The 13,798-nt window shown below is 39.6% G+C and overlaps 1 protein-coding gene across 4 annotated transcripts in view; it reads right to left on the minus strand.

The window, feature by feature from the left end:
- The window catches only part of ptprea (protein tyrosine phosphatase receptor type Ea), a 68,949-nt gene that overhangs the window by 20,898 nt on the left and 34,253 nt on the right, over window positions 1-13,798 (minus strand). For all 4 annotated transcript variants that reach the window (XM_032573464.1, XM_032573460.1, XM_032573461.1 and 1 more), the window contains exon 2: window positions 13,030-13,270. The gene's annotated coding sequence lies outside the window, so the exon portion shown is untranslated. The remainder of the gene's footprint in view (window positions 1-13,029; window positions 13,271-13,798) is intronic.

Raw genomic sequence — 13,798 nt, forward strand, 5'->3', positions numbered from 1 at the left:
AGCCCTTCGGCTAAATCTTGTGGTTAAGTGGTTTTGCCTCCTGGCGCTCTCATTCCTTTCTTTCAGCTCTAGAAATATCACCCTGTCATATTTCAGCCTGCAGTCCAGCTGTGTGGCTCAACTCCTCCAGGCTGTTCTGCTCCCCGTTTCATTTTTGGTACGGTTCTATAGTACAGCTGCCAGACCTGCAAATTTCCCTGAGAATGCCATAACATCCACTTAGATTCCTCTTCACCACACATCGCCTTTTAACTCAGTACCCAGTCTTCGCCTCTCCTTACTCAACATAAACCAGTCTAGACCATGAGTCTCAGATTTGACTAATACTCACTCTTTAGCTTGAGTCCAGCAGCTATCATTGCATTGTGTGTGCTCTCATCTATGCATTGTCCTCTTTCCATTTAGCACTCAGCAGCCAGTCACCAACCATTAGGCCAGTCATAATGAAAATGGGTCATGTGAGATAACAGCTCGGGGGAAGTACTGGGGTATCCTTATTTCCCAGCATAAGACATTTGCAACTAGCAATGGGGAAGGGTATTGTCTTGGCCTACTAGACAGCCTCCTATCCCCCACCCACCCAGACATTAGTGAAGCATGGAGTTAGTAGCTCTGTGACATACTGAAAAGTCTCATTCTAAGATGCAACACTTGGCTGTATAGGCAAGACTTATAACTACAGCAGCAAGAGAACACCACTGCATTCTTTGCATGGTAGATAGTATCGTTCGTAAGAATATCTGAGCTGGTGTACACGTGCAACTCAAATTATATCATCAAAAAGTTCAATTCAGTACTTAGATTCATTATATGTCCTTTATCTGCTGAAGGAATGTGATGCTTGAAGTATTTTTTCAACAGCTGTACAGACCTGTTGCATTCAAGCTGCAGCCAGAAAAACTTGCAGCTTCCCTTGGTTTCCAAGCAACCAGCTACAAGCCTGGACACAATTTGGAGATGTGTGTTGTTTTCCCTAGATCTGAGTCCTACTCATGCCACAACCTACCCAACTACCCTGCATACCAATCTACATGTGCAAGAGACCTTTACTTTTTATAACACATTATTACTGTAAAACTGCATTCATCTACATCAACACCTGCTTACGTATGTCACAATGTAAACTCTAAATTTGAACAAGAGTACGGTATGCATGCGTGACACAGCTCTCTCTATTGATTATACCCCGACTTCTCTGAATATCTGCACATCACACAGCAGATAAACAATATGTTAGATATGCAGGGATATGAGCGTATCACATTTCACAATAAAACAGCAAAAAATAAAGGTAGGCGACTGTTAGGCTTGTTTTCATCCGTTGTATAAAGATTAAAAAAAGCAATGCAAAAACTCTGACTCACTCACTGTGACTCTAGTCATAAATCAAAATGTTTGTTCCTGGCAGTGATTTATTTGGGAGGATGGGACATTCCTCTCGCTGCGTTTCCCTGCTTTCTCATTCTTTCAGTCATGGCTTAAAAAAACAACATAATGATACGCTGGCAGTTCTCTAACTTCGTCTCAGTAATAAGCAGAAGAGCCAAGCCATCAGAAGGAAACTTGTTACATTTAGAAGATAATACAGGGAAATTGCCTGCTGTTTGCCTCTGACAGGAAGCATGGCGTTCTCTGCTTTGTCAGGTCCACTGAGAACTGTTTCTATGGGCACAGTTTCTCTGTCCTTTTGCTTTCGTCAGCTGTGGAATCTGAAAAATGGTCTGTGGGTGTATGTAAGGGGGGTACTGTGTGAGGCGGACAGGAGATGCATGAAGTCCTCAAAGCAAAAGACAAGGTTTTGACACCTGTATGTTGGCTTAAAAGAAAGTTTGTTGTCCTTCTGTGCAGTTTCTCACCGTTGTGCTAAAAATGTGTCTGTAGCCTCTTTTATTACCCTCTAAAATTGTTTCTGAGCAAGACATATTTTCAGCTATCAAATCACAACCCCCATCTAGGTACCATCAGACTCCATCTACGATGATTTTCAGCAAATACAATGCGTTTTAAATAACATATTTTTAAAGTTTAACTTTTTGTTTAACCAGTTCAGCCATCAGAAAATACTTAAATTTAAGCAGTAGAATAACAATACTTTATCTAAATCCCATCTTCACTGTAGTTATCGATAACAGGTTTAAATACTCCAAGAGCCACAATGTTTTTTACTAGACAATAGGTCATTATTATTACACCCCAGGATATCTTGTAACCATAAATCAAAAATGATTATGTAATGCTGTCACAAGCTGTGATGCAAATTTGTGATAATTTTAAGCTTATTTGTGGTTACACTAAATGTATGTATCTTTTTTTTACCTTTTAAAGGGGACAACTATAATTGGGGGGAAAATGTTGAGTATTGCAGGTTATTAATATGTAATGAAAAAATGGGCTGAATTTGACTTAAAAATTTCATTGCTTTGGTTTACGCAACTTGGAAATTGTTTTCCAATGAGAGAAAGAGCAATGGAGATACAAGCGAGTAGTTTCAAACATGGCAGCCATGTTGGATTTTGAGTTTAGCTTAAGGTCAACCTTTGACCTACAGTCAAAGGTGGAGCCGTTGACTGTAAATTAGTGAATTGAGCGACCTTAAGCTATTTTTACATCGAGCTATCTGTGTTTTTAGATTTTAGATATTGTTAATTTCCTCAAACGCCCTAAAACAGCAGTCAAGTTGTTCTTTAGTTGATATCCTGCTTTATTTTCACAACATGGCTTCCTGCCATGTTTCCCAGCCTTAGAGGAGTGTCAGAGTTTAAACCTTGACTGGGATGGCGTTGGCTATTTAAAGGACAGTGCTCTACATTCACAGTCTTGAGTGAGGAGTTGATGCTGGGGCGCCGTCCATCTGTTCACACAGATGTGCAACTGCTTTTAATGCAATCCAGCCTAGTGGGACAAGGTGTTCAGCACTGGCCATACTAGAGTAATCCATCCATTTCTGCTGATCCTGCTTTAAGGGCAGCATCCATAATCTACATTCCAGATGTATGACTGTATGACCCATGTTAACAGATTTGGTCAAATGAGTCCACAGAAGACTGATTTCCTCACCTCACACAGCCTGTTCATTAGGACATTTTTGAATCCATTTTAATTTACACCTCAGAATTGTTTAAATGTGTGCACTATTGTTCCTCTCAATGTGTTCCCATGGTAACTCGGCCTGCAACGCTGCCACCAACGTGGCACCTGAAGGATGTTGAACACGAAAAAGGCTCAGAACAGAGAGACACTGTGCAAACCTGAAAACCTGATGTTATTTCAGGCTTTTGTCGAAGTGAAAAGCTCACACAAGAGAGAGATGTTTTTTGTTTTTTTTAAAGCACTTTTTTAAAGCATGGAAAGCCTAATTTCTCAGCCTAATTTATTTCCACAGAAAGGATATGCACAGATGCATCTTAATAAGTTAGAATATCATCCAGAGTGCTCTATAGTGTTTAAGTCTCCTAATTTTGATGGTTATGGCTTATTGCCAACAAAAACACACAATGTAGTTTATCAAAAAATGTGATTACTATGTAAATCCAATAAAAAATGTTTTCAATGAAGTCTGCCTTCTCTGAGACATATGTGTACAGTAAATCAATACTTGGCTGGGATCTTTCTACATAATTTACTGCATTAATGTAATGTGGCTTTTGATGTCTGTGCAATAAACTTACTCGAATAACTACTTTTTTTCCAACAAGCTGAAAACATGGTGTGTGTTGTTGCTTGTGCGGCTGTTTTAAATACTTTTTTCTTCCACACATTTTTCCATTGTGTCACTGTCACTGACAGCTAGATTCTCTGTATCTGTGTAGCCTGTGACATAAAATGTATTCATTTTTATTATTATTATTATTATTATTGGTCCTGTGTAATATTTATTTATTGTATTAAATTATTGAAATAAATCAACTTGTCTAAATTTATTGCGATAAACTTGCATTTACTTTATATATGTCCGACAAATTAAATGAATGAACATGTTCTTAAATTTACATTCACTGTGGTGAAAATCTGCTCTTATGTAAAGTTAATCTAAACCCTTCTTTAGTCTCCAGTACTTCTAAGGAGGGGATATTAAACTGAACCAGAGGTTCCCATGAAGTAAAGCTAAAGTACAACTAGTAGTAAAGATGGAACAATCCCATTTACTGGTAGACTTGTATGCACCCGGGACAATTAGGTTAATGTAATATCATTGTGTTTAGAGCATAAGAATAAAAAAAAAAAATCATAGTCTGTGATGCATAAGCTTGTTGCATAAGCTGAGGAGGGAGCAGCTGGCTTTGGTGGCTAGATTGTGTTCGTAGAAAAGGTCGGCTCAACCTGCTGTAACCCTCAGACTGCGATTTATTTTATTCGCTCACAGACAAAAAACGCTGGGAGGATACTGTGAAAAGTGATGCCTAAAGTTACATACTGCAGATTGCTACAAGCAATTTGGGTGAAGAGGAAAAGCACTAAAAAGCAGGATTCAGTATTTAGTTGATCTACAATCGACTTAGACAGATTAGTGCTTTAATATTCAGCTGATACAACATGGTCCCAAATATAATTTTTGATTACAAGGGTGACAATTTCTGGAAAAGTAAGAACAATTGAGAGAAGAATGCTGTTACGTAGATGCAAAAATAGTAAAGATGCACAAATAGTAAAGATGAATTAAAAAGATTGAAATTTTTTTTCTGACAGTTTCAATTTTTTTAAACAGACATATTTCAATTTAATTGGAAAAATGAGTGAGAACATAGTATAAAGTCAAGAGTAAAACCCAGAAATTTTCTCCAAAATTTCTAAGCAGTCAGGAAAGGTTTTTCTTCATCAATGGAGAAGTTTGGAAAAATATTTGTATTACCACAATATGAAGCCTTGCTTTATCACAAACTGTGTCTGGTGCATTTTTACTGCTTGACCTTCATTCTTTGAAGCAACTGAAGCCAGGTAGAGTAGCCAGAAATAAAGATTCACAGATACTTATCTCTTATAGCTGCCATTTTATCAGCCAACTTTGCAGTGCTTCACACCCAGAGCAGCATTTCTCCAAACAACAGCAGAACGGCTCCCTTGCCGTTAACGCCCCCTCCTGTGCTACCAGCATCGTCATTAATCAATTCTTGCCTACTTCCCAGAGCGCCGAGACGCTGTGGCAGTGGTAATGACCTCGGAGACCAGCCAGTATCGCTCCACAGTGTCAGCCCTCCACCTCTGTGTGAACAAATAAAGCATTTCCCCCAGAGATCGAAGCCAGAAATAAATTTGAGCTCATGTTCTGTAGGCGCATAAATGCAGAGGAATATTTACAGAGCAAAATATCAGTTTGCTGGAAGGATGCTGCAACGTCACTTTGATGGAAATGTGGCGGCTTCTGTCTGACCCTGAAAGCCATTAGAGCAGCGCTCACTGCAAAAACAGTATTTATCTGTTGTGTATTAGTTAAAAGAGAGTACAAAATGACAGGCGATTACTGGTAATCCTCTTAAAACATTTTAGTCATAACATTTAAAAGCAGGTCTTACTTACATGTAGCTTAATATCTGTCGTTTTTATAGGGTGAGGAAAGAACAGTCTCACTTCACACCAGTGAGGCATGAAAACTGACGCTTGCAAACTCTAAAAGAACATTTAGTCTAAATTAGTCTGTTTCTGCATAAACAAGCACACCACAGTGGCATGCCAGGTGAAATATTCACACGAAGTCAGGTGTCTGTGTGAGGGGGAAACAGAGACCCTCTGTCCTGTGAGGGGTCTCATCATGTCCTCACATTCATCTTCCACCCTTCCTGACACTTTGGGATTCACCTCGTCCCCTTTTTCAATTATTCTGAGGCAGAGCAATTATGAGCTGGTTCCAGAGCCATCGATAGTTGGACTAATGCGTGGCAGCTTGGTTTAAAATGACGAAGCCGCACTGTGACACTTCTCATTATCGCTCCGCTTCACTACGAGCAGAGACTGGATGATGATGTTAAGAGTGATGGGACTCAAAGAGGATGAACATTCATAGAAATTCCTAAAGTCTGTCAACAAAGTGACACTTGCTGCTCAATCAGGAGGATATTTAAAGAATAAGTAAACCTTTTTCTGAGTGAGAAAACCAGTTATTTCAGTTCTAAGCATATGTTAAGCCTGGCTTTTTATGCTAAAATTAGATTGAAACCATTTGTAGGCAAACATCATCTGCCTAAGGCTGCACAATGCTGACAACAACATAATTTACTGCACATGCATACAGTTCAGTCCCAGAAATTATGCTGTCATGCATCACTTGATCTGAAAGGTGTGTTACAAAGAGATTAATGGCCTGCATAGGTAATATTAGCGTGAAGCCAGCTTTCAATGACACAGAGGTGACTTCCATTTAACCTGGGTAACTTCTGCAGAAGAAACAGTGTTCAGAATTTTAAACTGTAGTGGACAATAACTGTGGCATCCTGATGTTTGTATCTGATGTATCACTTAAAGTAAATTATCAGTAGTGCATTTCAGTTATAAAACCCCCGCAGAATAAAAATGTATAGATTTTTATTCCTGTATTTGTAAATACAGGATATTTACAAATATTCTGTATACAGGATATTTGTTTTCATGCAGTGTTAACTGCCCAGGAGCCACATGCTCTCTTATTATAGACTAAACCATCTGCCCTGTAGCAAACACATCGCTGCATGTCTAAATGAATTGTCTCTGAACTGTTTGCGATACATTTTACGGTCAGCAAATTCAAGAAAAGATCAGAAAATACTGTAATTTTCACCAAACAAGAGCTAATGAGATGTTCTCTGAGTGTAACAACCGAGTGTACTGTCTCCCTGGAGTATGGATGGCTCTTCCTTATGTTTACCAAGCACAGAAATAACAGGCAATGGAGAAACCCTGTGGGACAAACATACCCACTTCAGTCAAGTGAATTTAAATTAACTGCAGTGTCAGTGCCTGTAATCATGATAATCCACAAGTTTTTTTTTCTTTCCTATTGGCATGAAATTGATTTTGCGTCAGCACTAAGGCGAGGGTTAAACAGACCTGACTCTGGGGGAAAACAAAGTGTTGTGGGATTTGCGGAAGGAAGACAAGATCCATCACCCAAAATATCCTTTCATTCCCAAAGAGAAGGGGCGGGGAGGGCAGGCGTGGAGAAACGAGTGATAAGCACCGCTGTGGGAGAACAAAAAGCCACTTGATTCTGGGGGAGGAAAAGAGAGCAGAATGGATAAGAGTCCATGCTGTGAGGATGAGAAGCCTGCCTCTGCTGCTCTGCAGACAGGTCTTCTTCATGCAGACACGGGCTGTAAAACCCTTCTCCTTAAACAGTGGGTCTTCTGGTTCATGACGTGCCCCCAGTCTGCAGGAGAAGCAGGACTTCGCTGCTGAACGGCTCCAGTTGCCATAGCAAAACTGGCCCTTCACAGTAGCGGTTATTCATCTTCGGGAATAACAGCTCCTTTATGCTTGCTTATCACACTTGAGGCAACAGCAGGTTGGGGAAACAACCGGAAAACAAAAACAACTCTAGTTCTGGCGCATGGTTCAGATTGAAGAGGAGGGGCAGCAGCAGTCACAAGCATTCCTTGTAGGAGAGGATGAAGTGAAAGCACGGTAATTATGTCACATAAACCCAGGCCGCGGACCTCAACCTTGCACATTTTTTCACAGTCCTCTTTTTGATGACATTATGAGCTGCACTTTTTTGATTAACATTGTGTAACCCTGTCGTTTGGGCTTTGTCTGACTTCAATAGGAACATGAGTCACTCAGAGGGACCATGGGCACCACACTGAGTCTCATTGTCCTCCCTGCAAAGTAGGCTTGTTACATGAATGAAAAAGAAAACCCCTCTCACTCCACATGCACACCATAATACGAGCAAGTGACTGGTCAGAGTCAAAGGAGACTTGGAAAAAGAAAGACAGGGAGTGCAACATCCACAGAAATCTCTGCTGAAAAAGTCAGGGGAAGATCTTTGCTTTGCTGAGATCAAAGACCTAGAGAGGGAGACGAAGTCGTGTCAAAACCTACGAGGACAGAAAGGCCGAGAAAATGTAGTGGAAGACCTAAAATTTAAATATATCATCCGAACAGATGAAACTTGATAAAATATTAGGAAAAACTTGTTTTAATACATACCGTTAAAAAAAATCCAACCCTGGGAACAAAACTATGCTTTAAGAAAACCAAAGTTGCCACTGAGTATTAGACCTGATATCAAATGAGTCAGCACACAAACCTCAGTCACACACAGATCAGTGTTTAGTCTATATTTAACACCAGGGCCATCCTGTAGCTTAGCCAGTATAGGCAAATACTAAAGGTGCCAAGAGTGTGTGTGGCATAAAAAAGGGGCAAGAAAAAAAATTACAGTTGTAATTAGGTTATGTAATTTCCTAATATAAAAAACCTATGATAATTTAGCTAGCAAAAAATATTAGATACTGCATCTAAAAATAATGCCTCTCCGCCTCCTGCCCAAGTAGTTTGTTTGTTCCTGCACGGCCTCCTCTCACTGCTCTCACTGCTCTGTTGATGCTCACTGACAGTTGACAATTTAAATAATTGCACAACGTTTGCAAGCCATTTTTTGACACATAACTCTGGTAGTCATCAGCATAGAACGGAAATGGAAGCAATGTTTTCTGAAAATGTGACCTAGAGGTAAATGATAAACAGGAAAAAGAAAGGGGCCTAAAACAAAGCCCTGAAGAACACCACTGGCAAAACATTTGTGCAGCAACAATATTTTTTCAACATTTATTAGAGCTTAGTAATAATTTTTTTAACTTATTATTACAATTATAATTGGGAAATACATATATAAATGAAGTAGAAATATATATAAAAAACCCTCTGCACAAGTAAAAGTGTTGCTGCAATTACAGAAGACAACCTTCTGAAAAGTGGATCTTAAATGCCAAAATGTTCTCAATCTTTATTAAAGTTCAAGATTCTCCACAGCTGACATTTGCCAGGTCTGATCTAGGTCACACTCTGCATAAAATCTACCTTAAGGATTGAGCACCCGCTCTATCTTTTTTATTTATGTGCGTGTTTTGCCGTGTAAGCACATACTGTCCTCCATCTGCTGTTTGATGAAGACTGTTTCCTTTCCTCTACAGCCGGCCTTCCTGTGCTGCTCCCCTCCAGAAGGGAAATGGGAGCAAAAGGCAGCCACACAGTCCAGACAAACTGGATAAGATAGATCCAGACAACCCACCACCAATGACTTATCCACACAAATAGAGTATTCTCCTTCTTTCCCTGTGTTCTGATTATGGCTTTTGTTTTATGTTTTCATCTTCACTTTCCTTTTGCCCTTGTCTCATGGTCACGCACCTCCGCTTATCATTAAGCAGCTTCCTGGAGACAAAATATTGTAAATGCATATTAATCAAGACGATTTTAAATACTAGGGAAGTTTAGACACACTTCTTGTATTTCTCTTACCATTTTAAATGGGATTTCTATTAATCCAAGGACAAATTCACAAAGTTAGTAAGAGTAAAAGTCAAAGGCTTCATATCTTTGGTTTGTGATTCTAATTTATAGTTTCATACAGTGCTGAGAAATACTGTTTTTATAGGTGGATCTTCATTATTTTTGAAAGTTGCGGTTCCAGTGTAAGATTAGCTGTGACTGGATTTGATAAAACACAGACGACCAATGTCACCAGGCTCTCAAAATCACTGAAAACATAAACCTGGACCTCAAGCAATCTGCATTTCTGTGCCTCTCCACTCGTCCTCCAGAAGGTGGGACCCTGATTTCTTAATGAAATGCATAATGTACATTCATCTGAGAAGGGCATTTCTTTCAACCACACTTTTTCCCTTCCACTAAACTTTGCATTAATATGCTAGAACACAGCAATCTTACTTAATCCAGTGCAATCCAATCCTGTTTACTTTCATATGCATTTAAAAACAAGTGGCTGCCAAAAGCATTTGCTCAGCTGTCCGTAGACACCGTGAAGGAGAGGAAGGATGAAGCTAGTCCAAGAGAAGGCATGAAGTGAGGCCAATAGGATGTTTAAAAACAATAAAATAAAATAAAATCAATTTTGTTGCACAGAGGGAGCCAATGCAGACCAGCCAGCAGAGGAGAAATGTTTTCTTGCCTGTGTGATCGAACTAAAAGACAAGAAGCTGCATTTTAGAGAAGCTGAAGGCAAGAGCGGGCAGCATGGCTGACCCTAAAATAGACCACACTGCAATAGTCAAAGTGTAATGTAATAAAAGTGTGACGTTTTTAAAGTCCTGCCTGGACAAAATGGTCTTGATTTTGGCAACTTGTCACAGTTGGAAAAAGCTTGTTTTTCCAACAAATTTGACGTTTGTGTCTTATATCTAATATTGCTCTCTAATTTCATCCCCAGATTTGTAGCAGTGGATTTCAATAGAGTCTAAGAGACAAAATTCATATGGTGGAGAAAAACTTGGGAACAAAAACATGACCTCAGTCTTATCACTAAAGCACAATAATTGAGAGGCATCCAAGCTTCAATTTTATTTAGGCATTGCAACAACAGATGAACAGATTTAGTCTCATGTTTTTTTCACAGGAATGTAGATTTGGCAGTCATTAGCATAAAAATGTAATTAAATTCAAAAATGTCCTCAAAGCAGAACCCAAGAGCAGGCGATGGAGAGAGAGAAAAAGAGAGGTCCAAGCATGGAGCCCTGAGGCCCCACCCATCAAAAAGACACTAAAGATGATAAACTTATTAATGCTAATACAACAACGTCCATCAGTCAGGTAAGACCGAAACCACTCCAATGCTGGATCTTTATTACCAACACAGTGATCAAGATGAGAAATGAAAATGCCATGATGGTCTGTGTCAAAGGCTCAAAGGGTCAGAGGAAGTGAAGTTTGGTTGAAAAAAGATGGATGGACCAATACCTGGTTTTTTTTATATACTTTAAAGCCCTGGGGATCACGCTTGTACTGCTATCAGTAACAATCAAGACAGATTGACATTTAAAAACATCTTTTAAAAGACAAGGTGAATAGCAGCACTGGAGGAACCAGAAGTTTCATCTGATATGGCAACTGGGTGAAATTGTTTCTCAAAAATATTTGTTTTTCAGTTTTTACAGTGTTTTGATCATGATCTTTTAACATGTCAAAGAAAACCTGAAGCCTGTCTGTCCACCTGCGCTCAGCTTTCCTGGAGGCCCGTCTGGCAGAATGAGTGACATCTTTCAGCTTGGGCTGAAGTGTCAGTTTGGGACGTCTGGGTTTTAATGGAGCCACTGTGTTACACGACAAGATACAAGCTGACAGAGACACCGTCAACTTTTCAGTGTCAAAACACATGGAGTAAAAGTTCATGTCATTTAAAACAGATGAGAACCGAGCAGCAGTGAAAAGGTGTGACAGTCAGCCAGAACTGAATCCAAACAGGAACACAAATGTTGAATAAAATGTGAACATTATCAGAGCTCACAGCATCACACATCTGAGTTGTTCATGGAAAGCCCCGATGACAAAACAAAGAAAGACATGTGCTTGTTCATGTGTGGAGCCAGTTACAGACTTGACAAGACTTGATCTTTAATCGGTGACATTTCGGGACAACACACACGGATATTAAAATCTCAAATTATTAAGACCTGATCATATTTACTGATCACTTCAATCAAATCATCAGAAAAGTCATTTAAGAAGTGTTTTTTATACTCAGGCGGTCAATAGATCACTATACACAGGACCAGGCAAGAGCGACCCAACTCAAATATGATCAATTCAAAACTGGAGGAAGTGATCTGTGCTGGGAACAAAACTTTAGAACAGCTTTGGACGTTGCTATGCCCACCAATGACCTTGTAAAATAGTTTCATATGGGACCTGGTTTGAGGTTGGAAAATATGTAGCTTGTGTCCAAGATGCTGGCTCATCCCAGCCACCGACATCTGCAGCCCCAGGAACCTTGATTAATACCAGGGATTACAGACACCGACACATTTATGTAATGCGGCCCTTTAAAAGTCACAACAAACCTTTATGAGCAAAAATCTGAGGGCTGTAAGTCATCACCACTCTCTCTCCAACTTCTCTTAGTTCAAGAGGCACAGACCACAAAACTGTATCATGTAGAATAACGAATGTTTAACATAATCTGTGTCAATTTTATCCCAGTCCATTTTTTTTACCATTTCTAAATCATAAATGCAAACCTTGCCAATAACTTTAGGGCAAGTTGAAAACACCCGAAAGTACTACGGAATGTATGGAAACCGAAAAAAGAAAGAGGGATAGTCACAACACTAAGAAATTGCTCATAGTTTTCCAAAGCATGTTGACAATATGACTCAAACGATAAATTCAGGCCTGAAGTGGCAGAAGTAGGAAATTATGTTAAATATGTGCCTGTTTTCTAAAGATCTGCCTAAAAAATACTACATCACATTGAAGTTGAAAAACAGAAAGAGGAGGATTAAATCTGAAGTTTATAGTGAAATTCAAAGGTTAGTGAAGGTCACAACTGAAGTGTGTGCTCTATGGCAGCAAGTTTAACAAATTCAATGGGAGACTGGAGGAGAAGGCTCAGAATCTCCGTTTACTGTTTATGAAAAAAGCCGAACAAGAAATGTTTCATTTATTGAGGCTGAAACTTCAAACAGAATCAATAAAATAACAAATAAGATCCAAATGCTAATCAGACCCCCCCCCCCCCCCCAAACTGCCTTGCCTTCAAATCCACAAATAAATTATGTAAATCACTGCATTTTGAAATTATAACGCTGACTTCTACTAAGAGCACTAAGTTGTTTGGGTCTGACTGTCATTTCCGTTTGACTGCCCGGTTCCACTTCCTGTTTTATGACCTTTTTTGCTGGTCAGAGCTGTGAATATTCAAAATGAGGAAGTTGATTTAAGGGAAACCATGTCATCAACTTGTGAGAAATGCCTCTCTGAGTGCAGAGAAAAGTTGGTGCCTTGCAACACTCACTAAAACAAGAGAAATTCTCTTGCAGTCTAATTTTAAATTTGATCACCATAAAAATTGAATCAGTTGCTGTGTGTAGAGTTCTTCATTACCTGAATGAGAGTTGATTCAGAGCGTGCCGACTCTCAGATCCATAGTAACAGTTCCCATGGTCCTCATCCAATCCAGGGGTCACATTGCTCTCCTGTTCTCAAGCGTGAAGATATCCAGAAGCTGGAGGCTGAAGAGAGACGATCCCGGTCTCCAGTAGTGGATCTCACTGGGTTAACCTGGTCTGAACCAGCGAGGGTTTTCCGGAAACAGCACTGGATGCCTTCAGGAGATGCTGGCCTCCTTTGAGAGAGTAAGGACGGAGCACATGTTAGGCAGTTAACAGGACAGCAGAACAGACAGATGAGAAGACGCTGGTGGATGGAGTGAGGTATGAAGTAGTTCCTGTCTGAGGAGGAGGAGCAAGGAACGGCCCGTGAAAAGCAGAAGAGCAGGCGGTGAAACGACGGTTTCTCTAACGAGAGAACTGAGAAAAGGAAAAACTGCATACCAAAATATTTATGCTCTACACAATGCATCATAATGCCACAATGAATTATTTAAAAAAATTTCCACCTTTTAATGTGATATTGAAAACTCTATGTAGAACCACTTGGCAACAGAAATGGAACCACAAGGATACCTTCAACTAGAGAGGTTTAACAGGTGATGACTGAATGCTGAAACTGAAACAATGGATGCTTCAATAATATATTAATTACCGAGTTACTCGAGTTTATCTAAGGAAATCGTTTAGAAATTAATTTTTATGGGAGCCACAGAACATTCATAATAAAACAGACGAGCAAAAAGAAGCTGCAGCACAAGATT

Source organism: Xiphophorus hellerii, chromosome 10, assembly GCF_003331165.1.
Source record: "Xiphophorus hellerii strain 12219 chromosome 10, Xiphophorus_hellerii-4.1, whole genome shotgun sequence".
NCBI classification, from domain to species: Eukaryota; Metazoa; Chordata; class Actinopteri; order Cyprinodontiformes; family Poeciliidae; genus Xiphophorus; species Xiphophorus hellerii.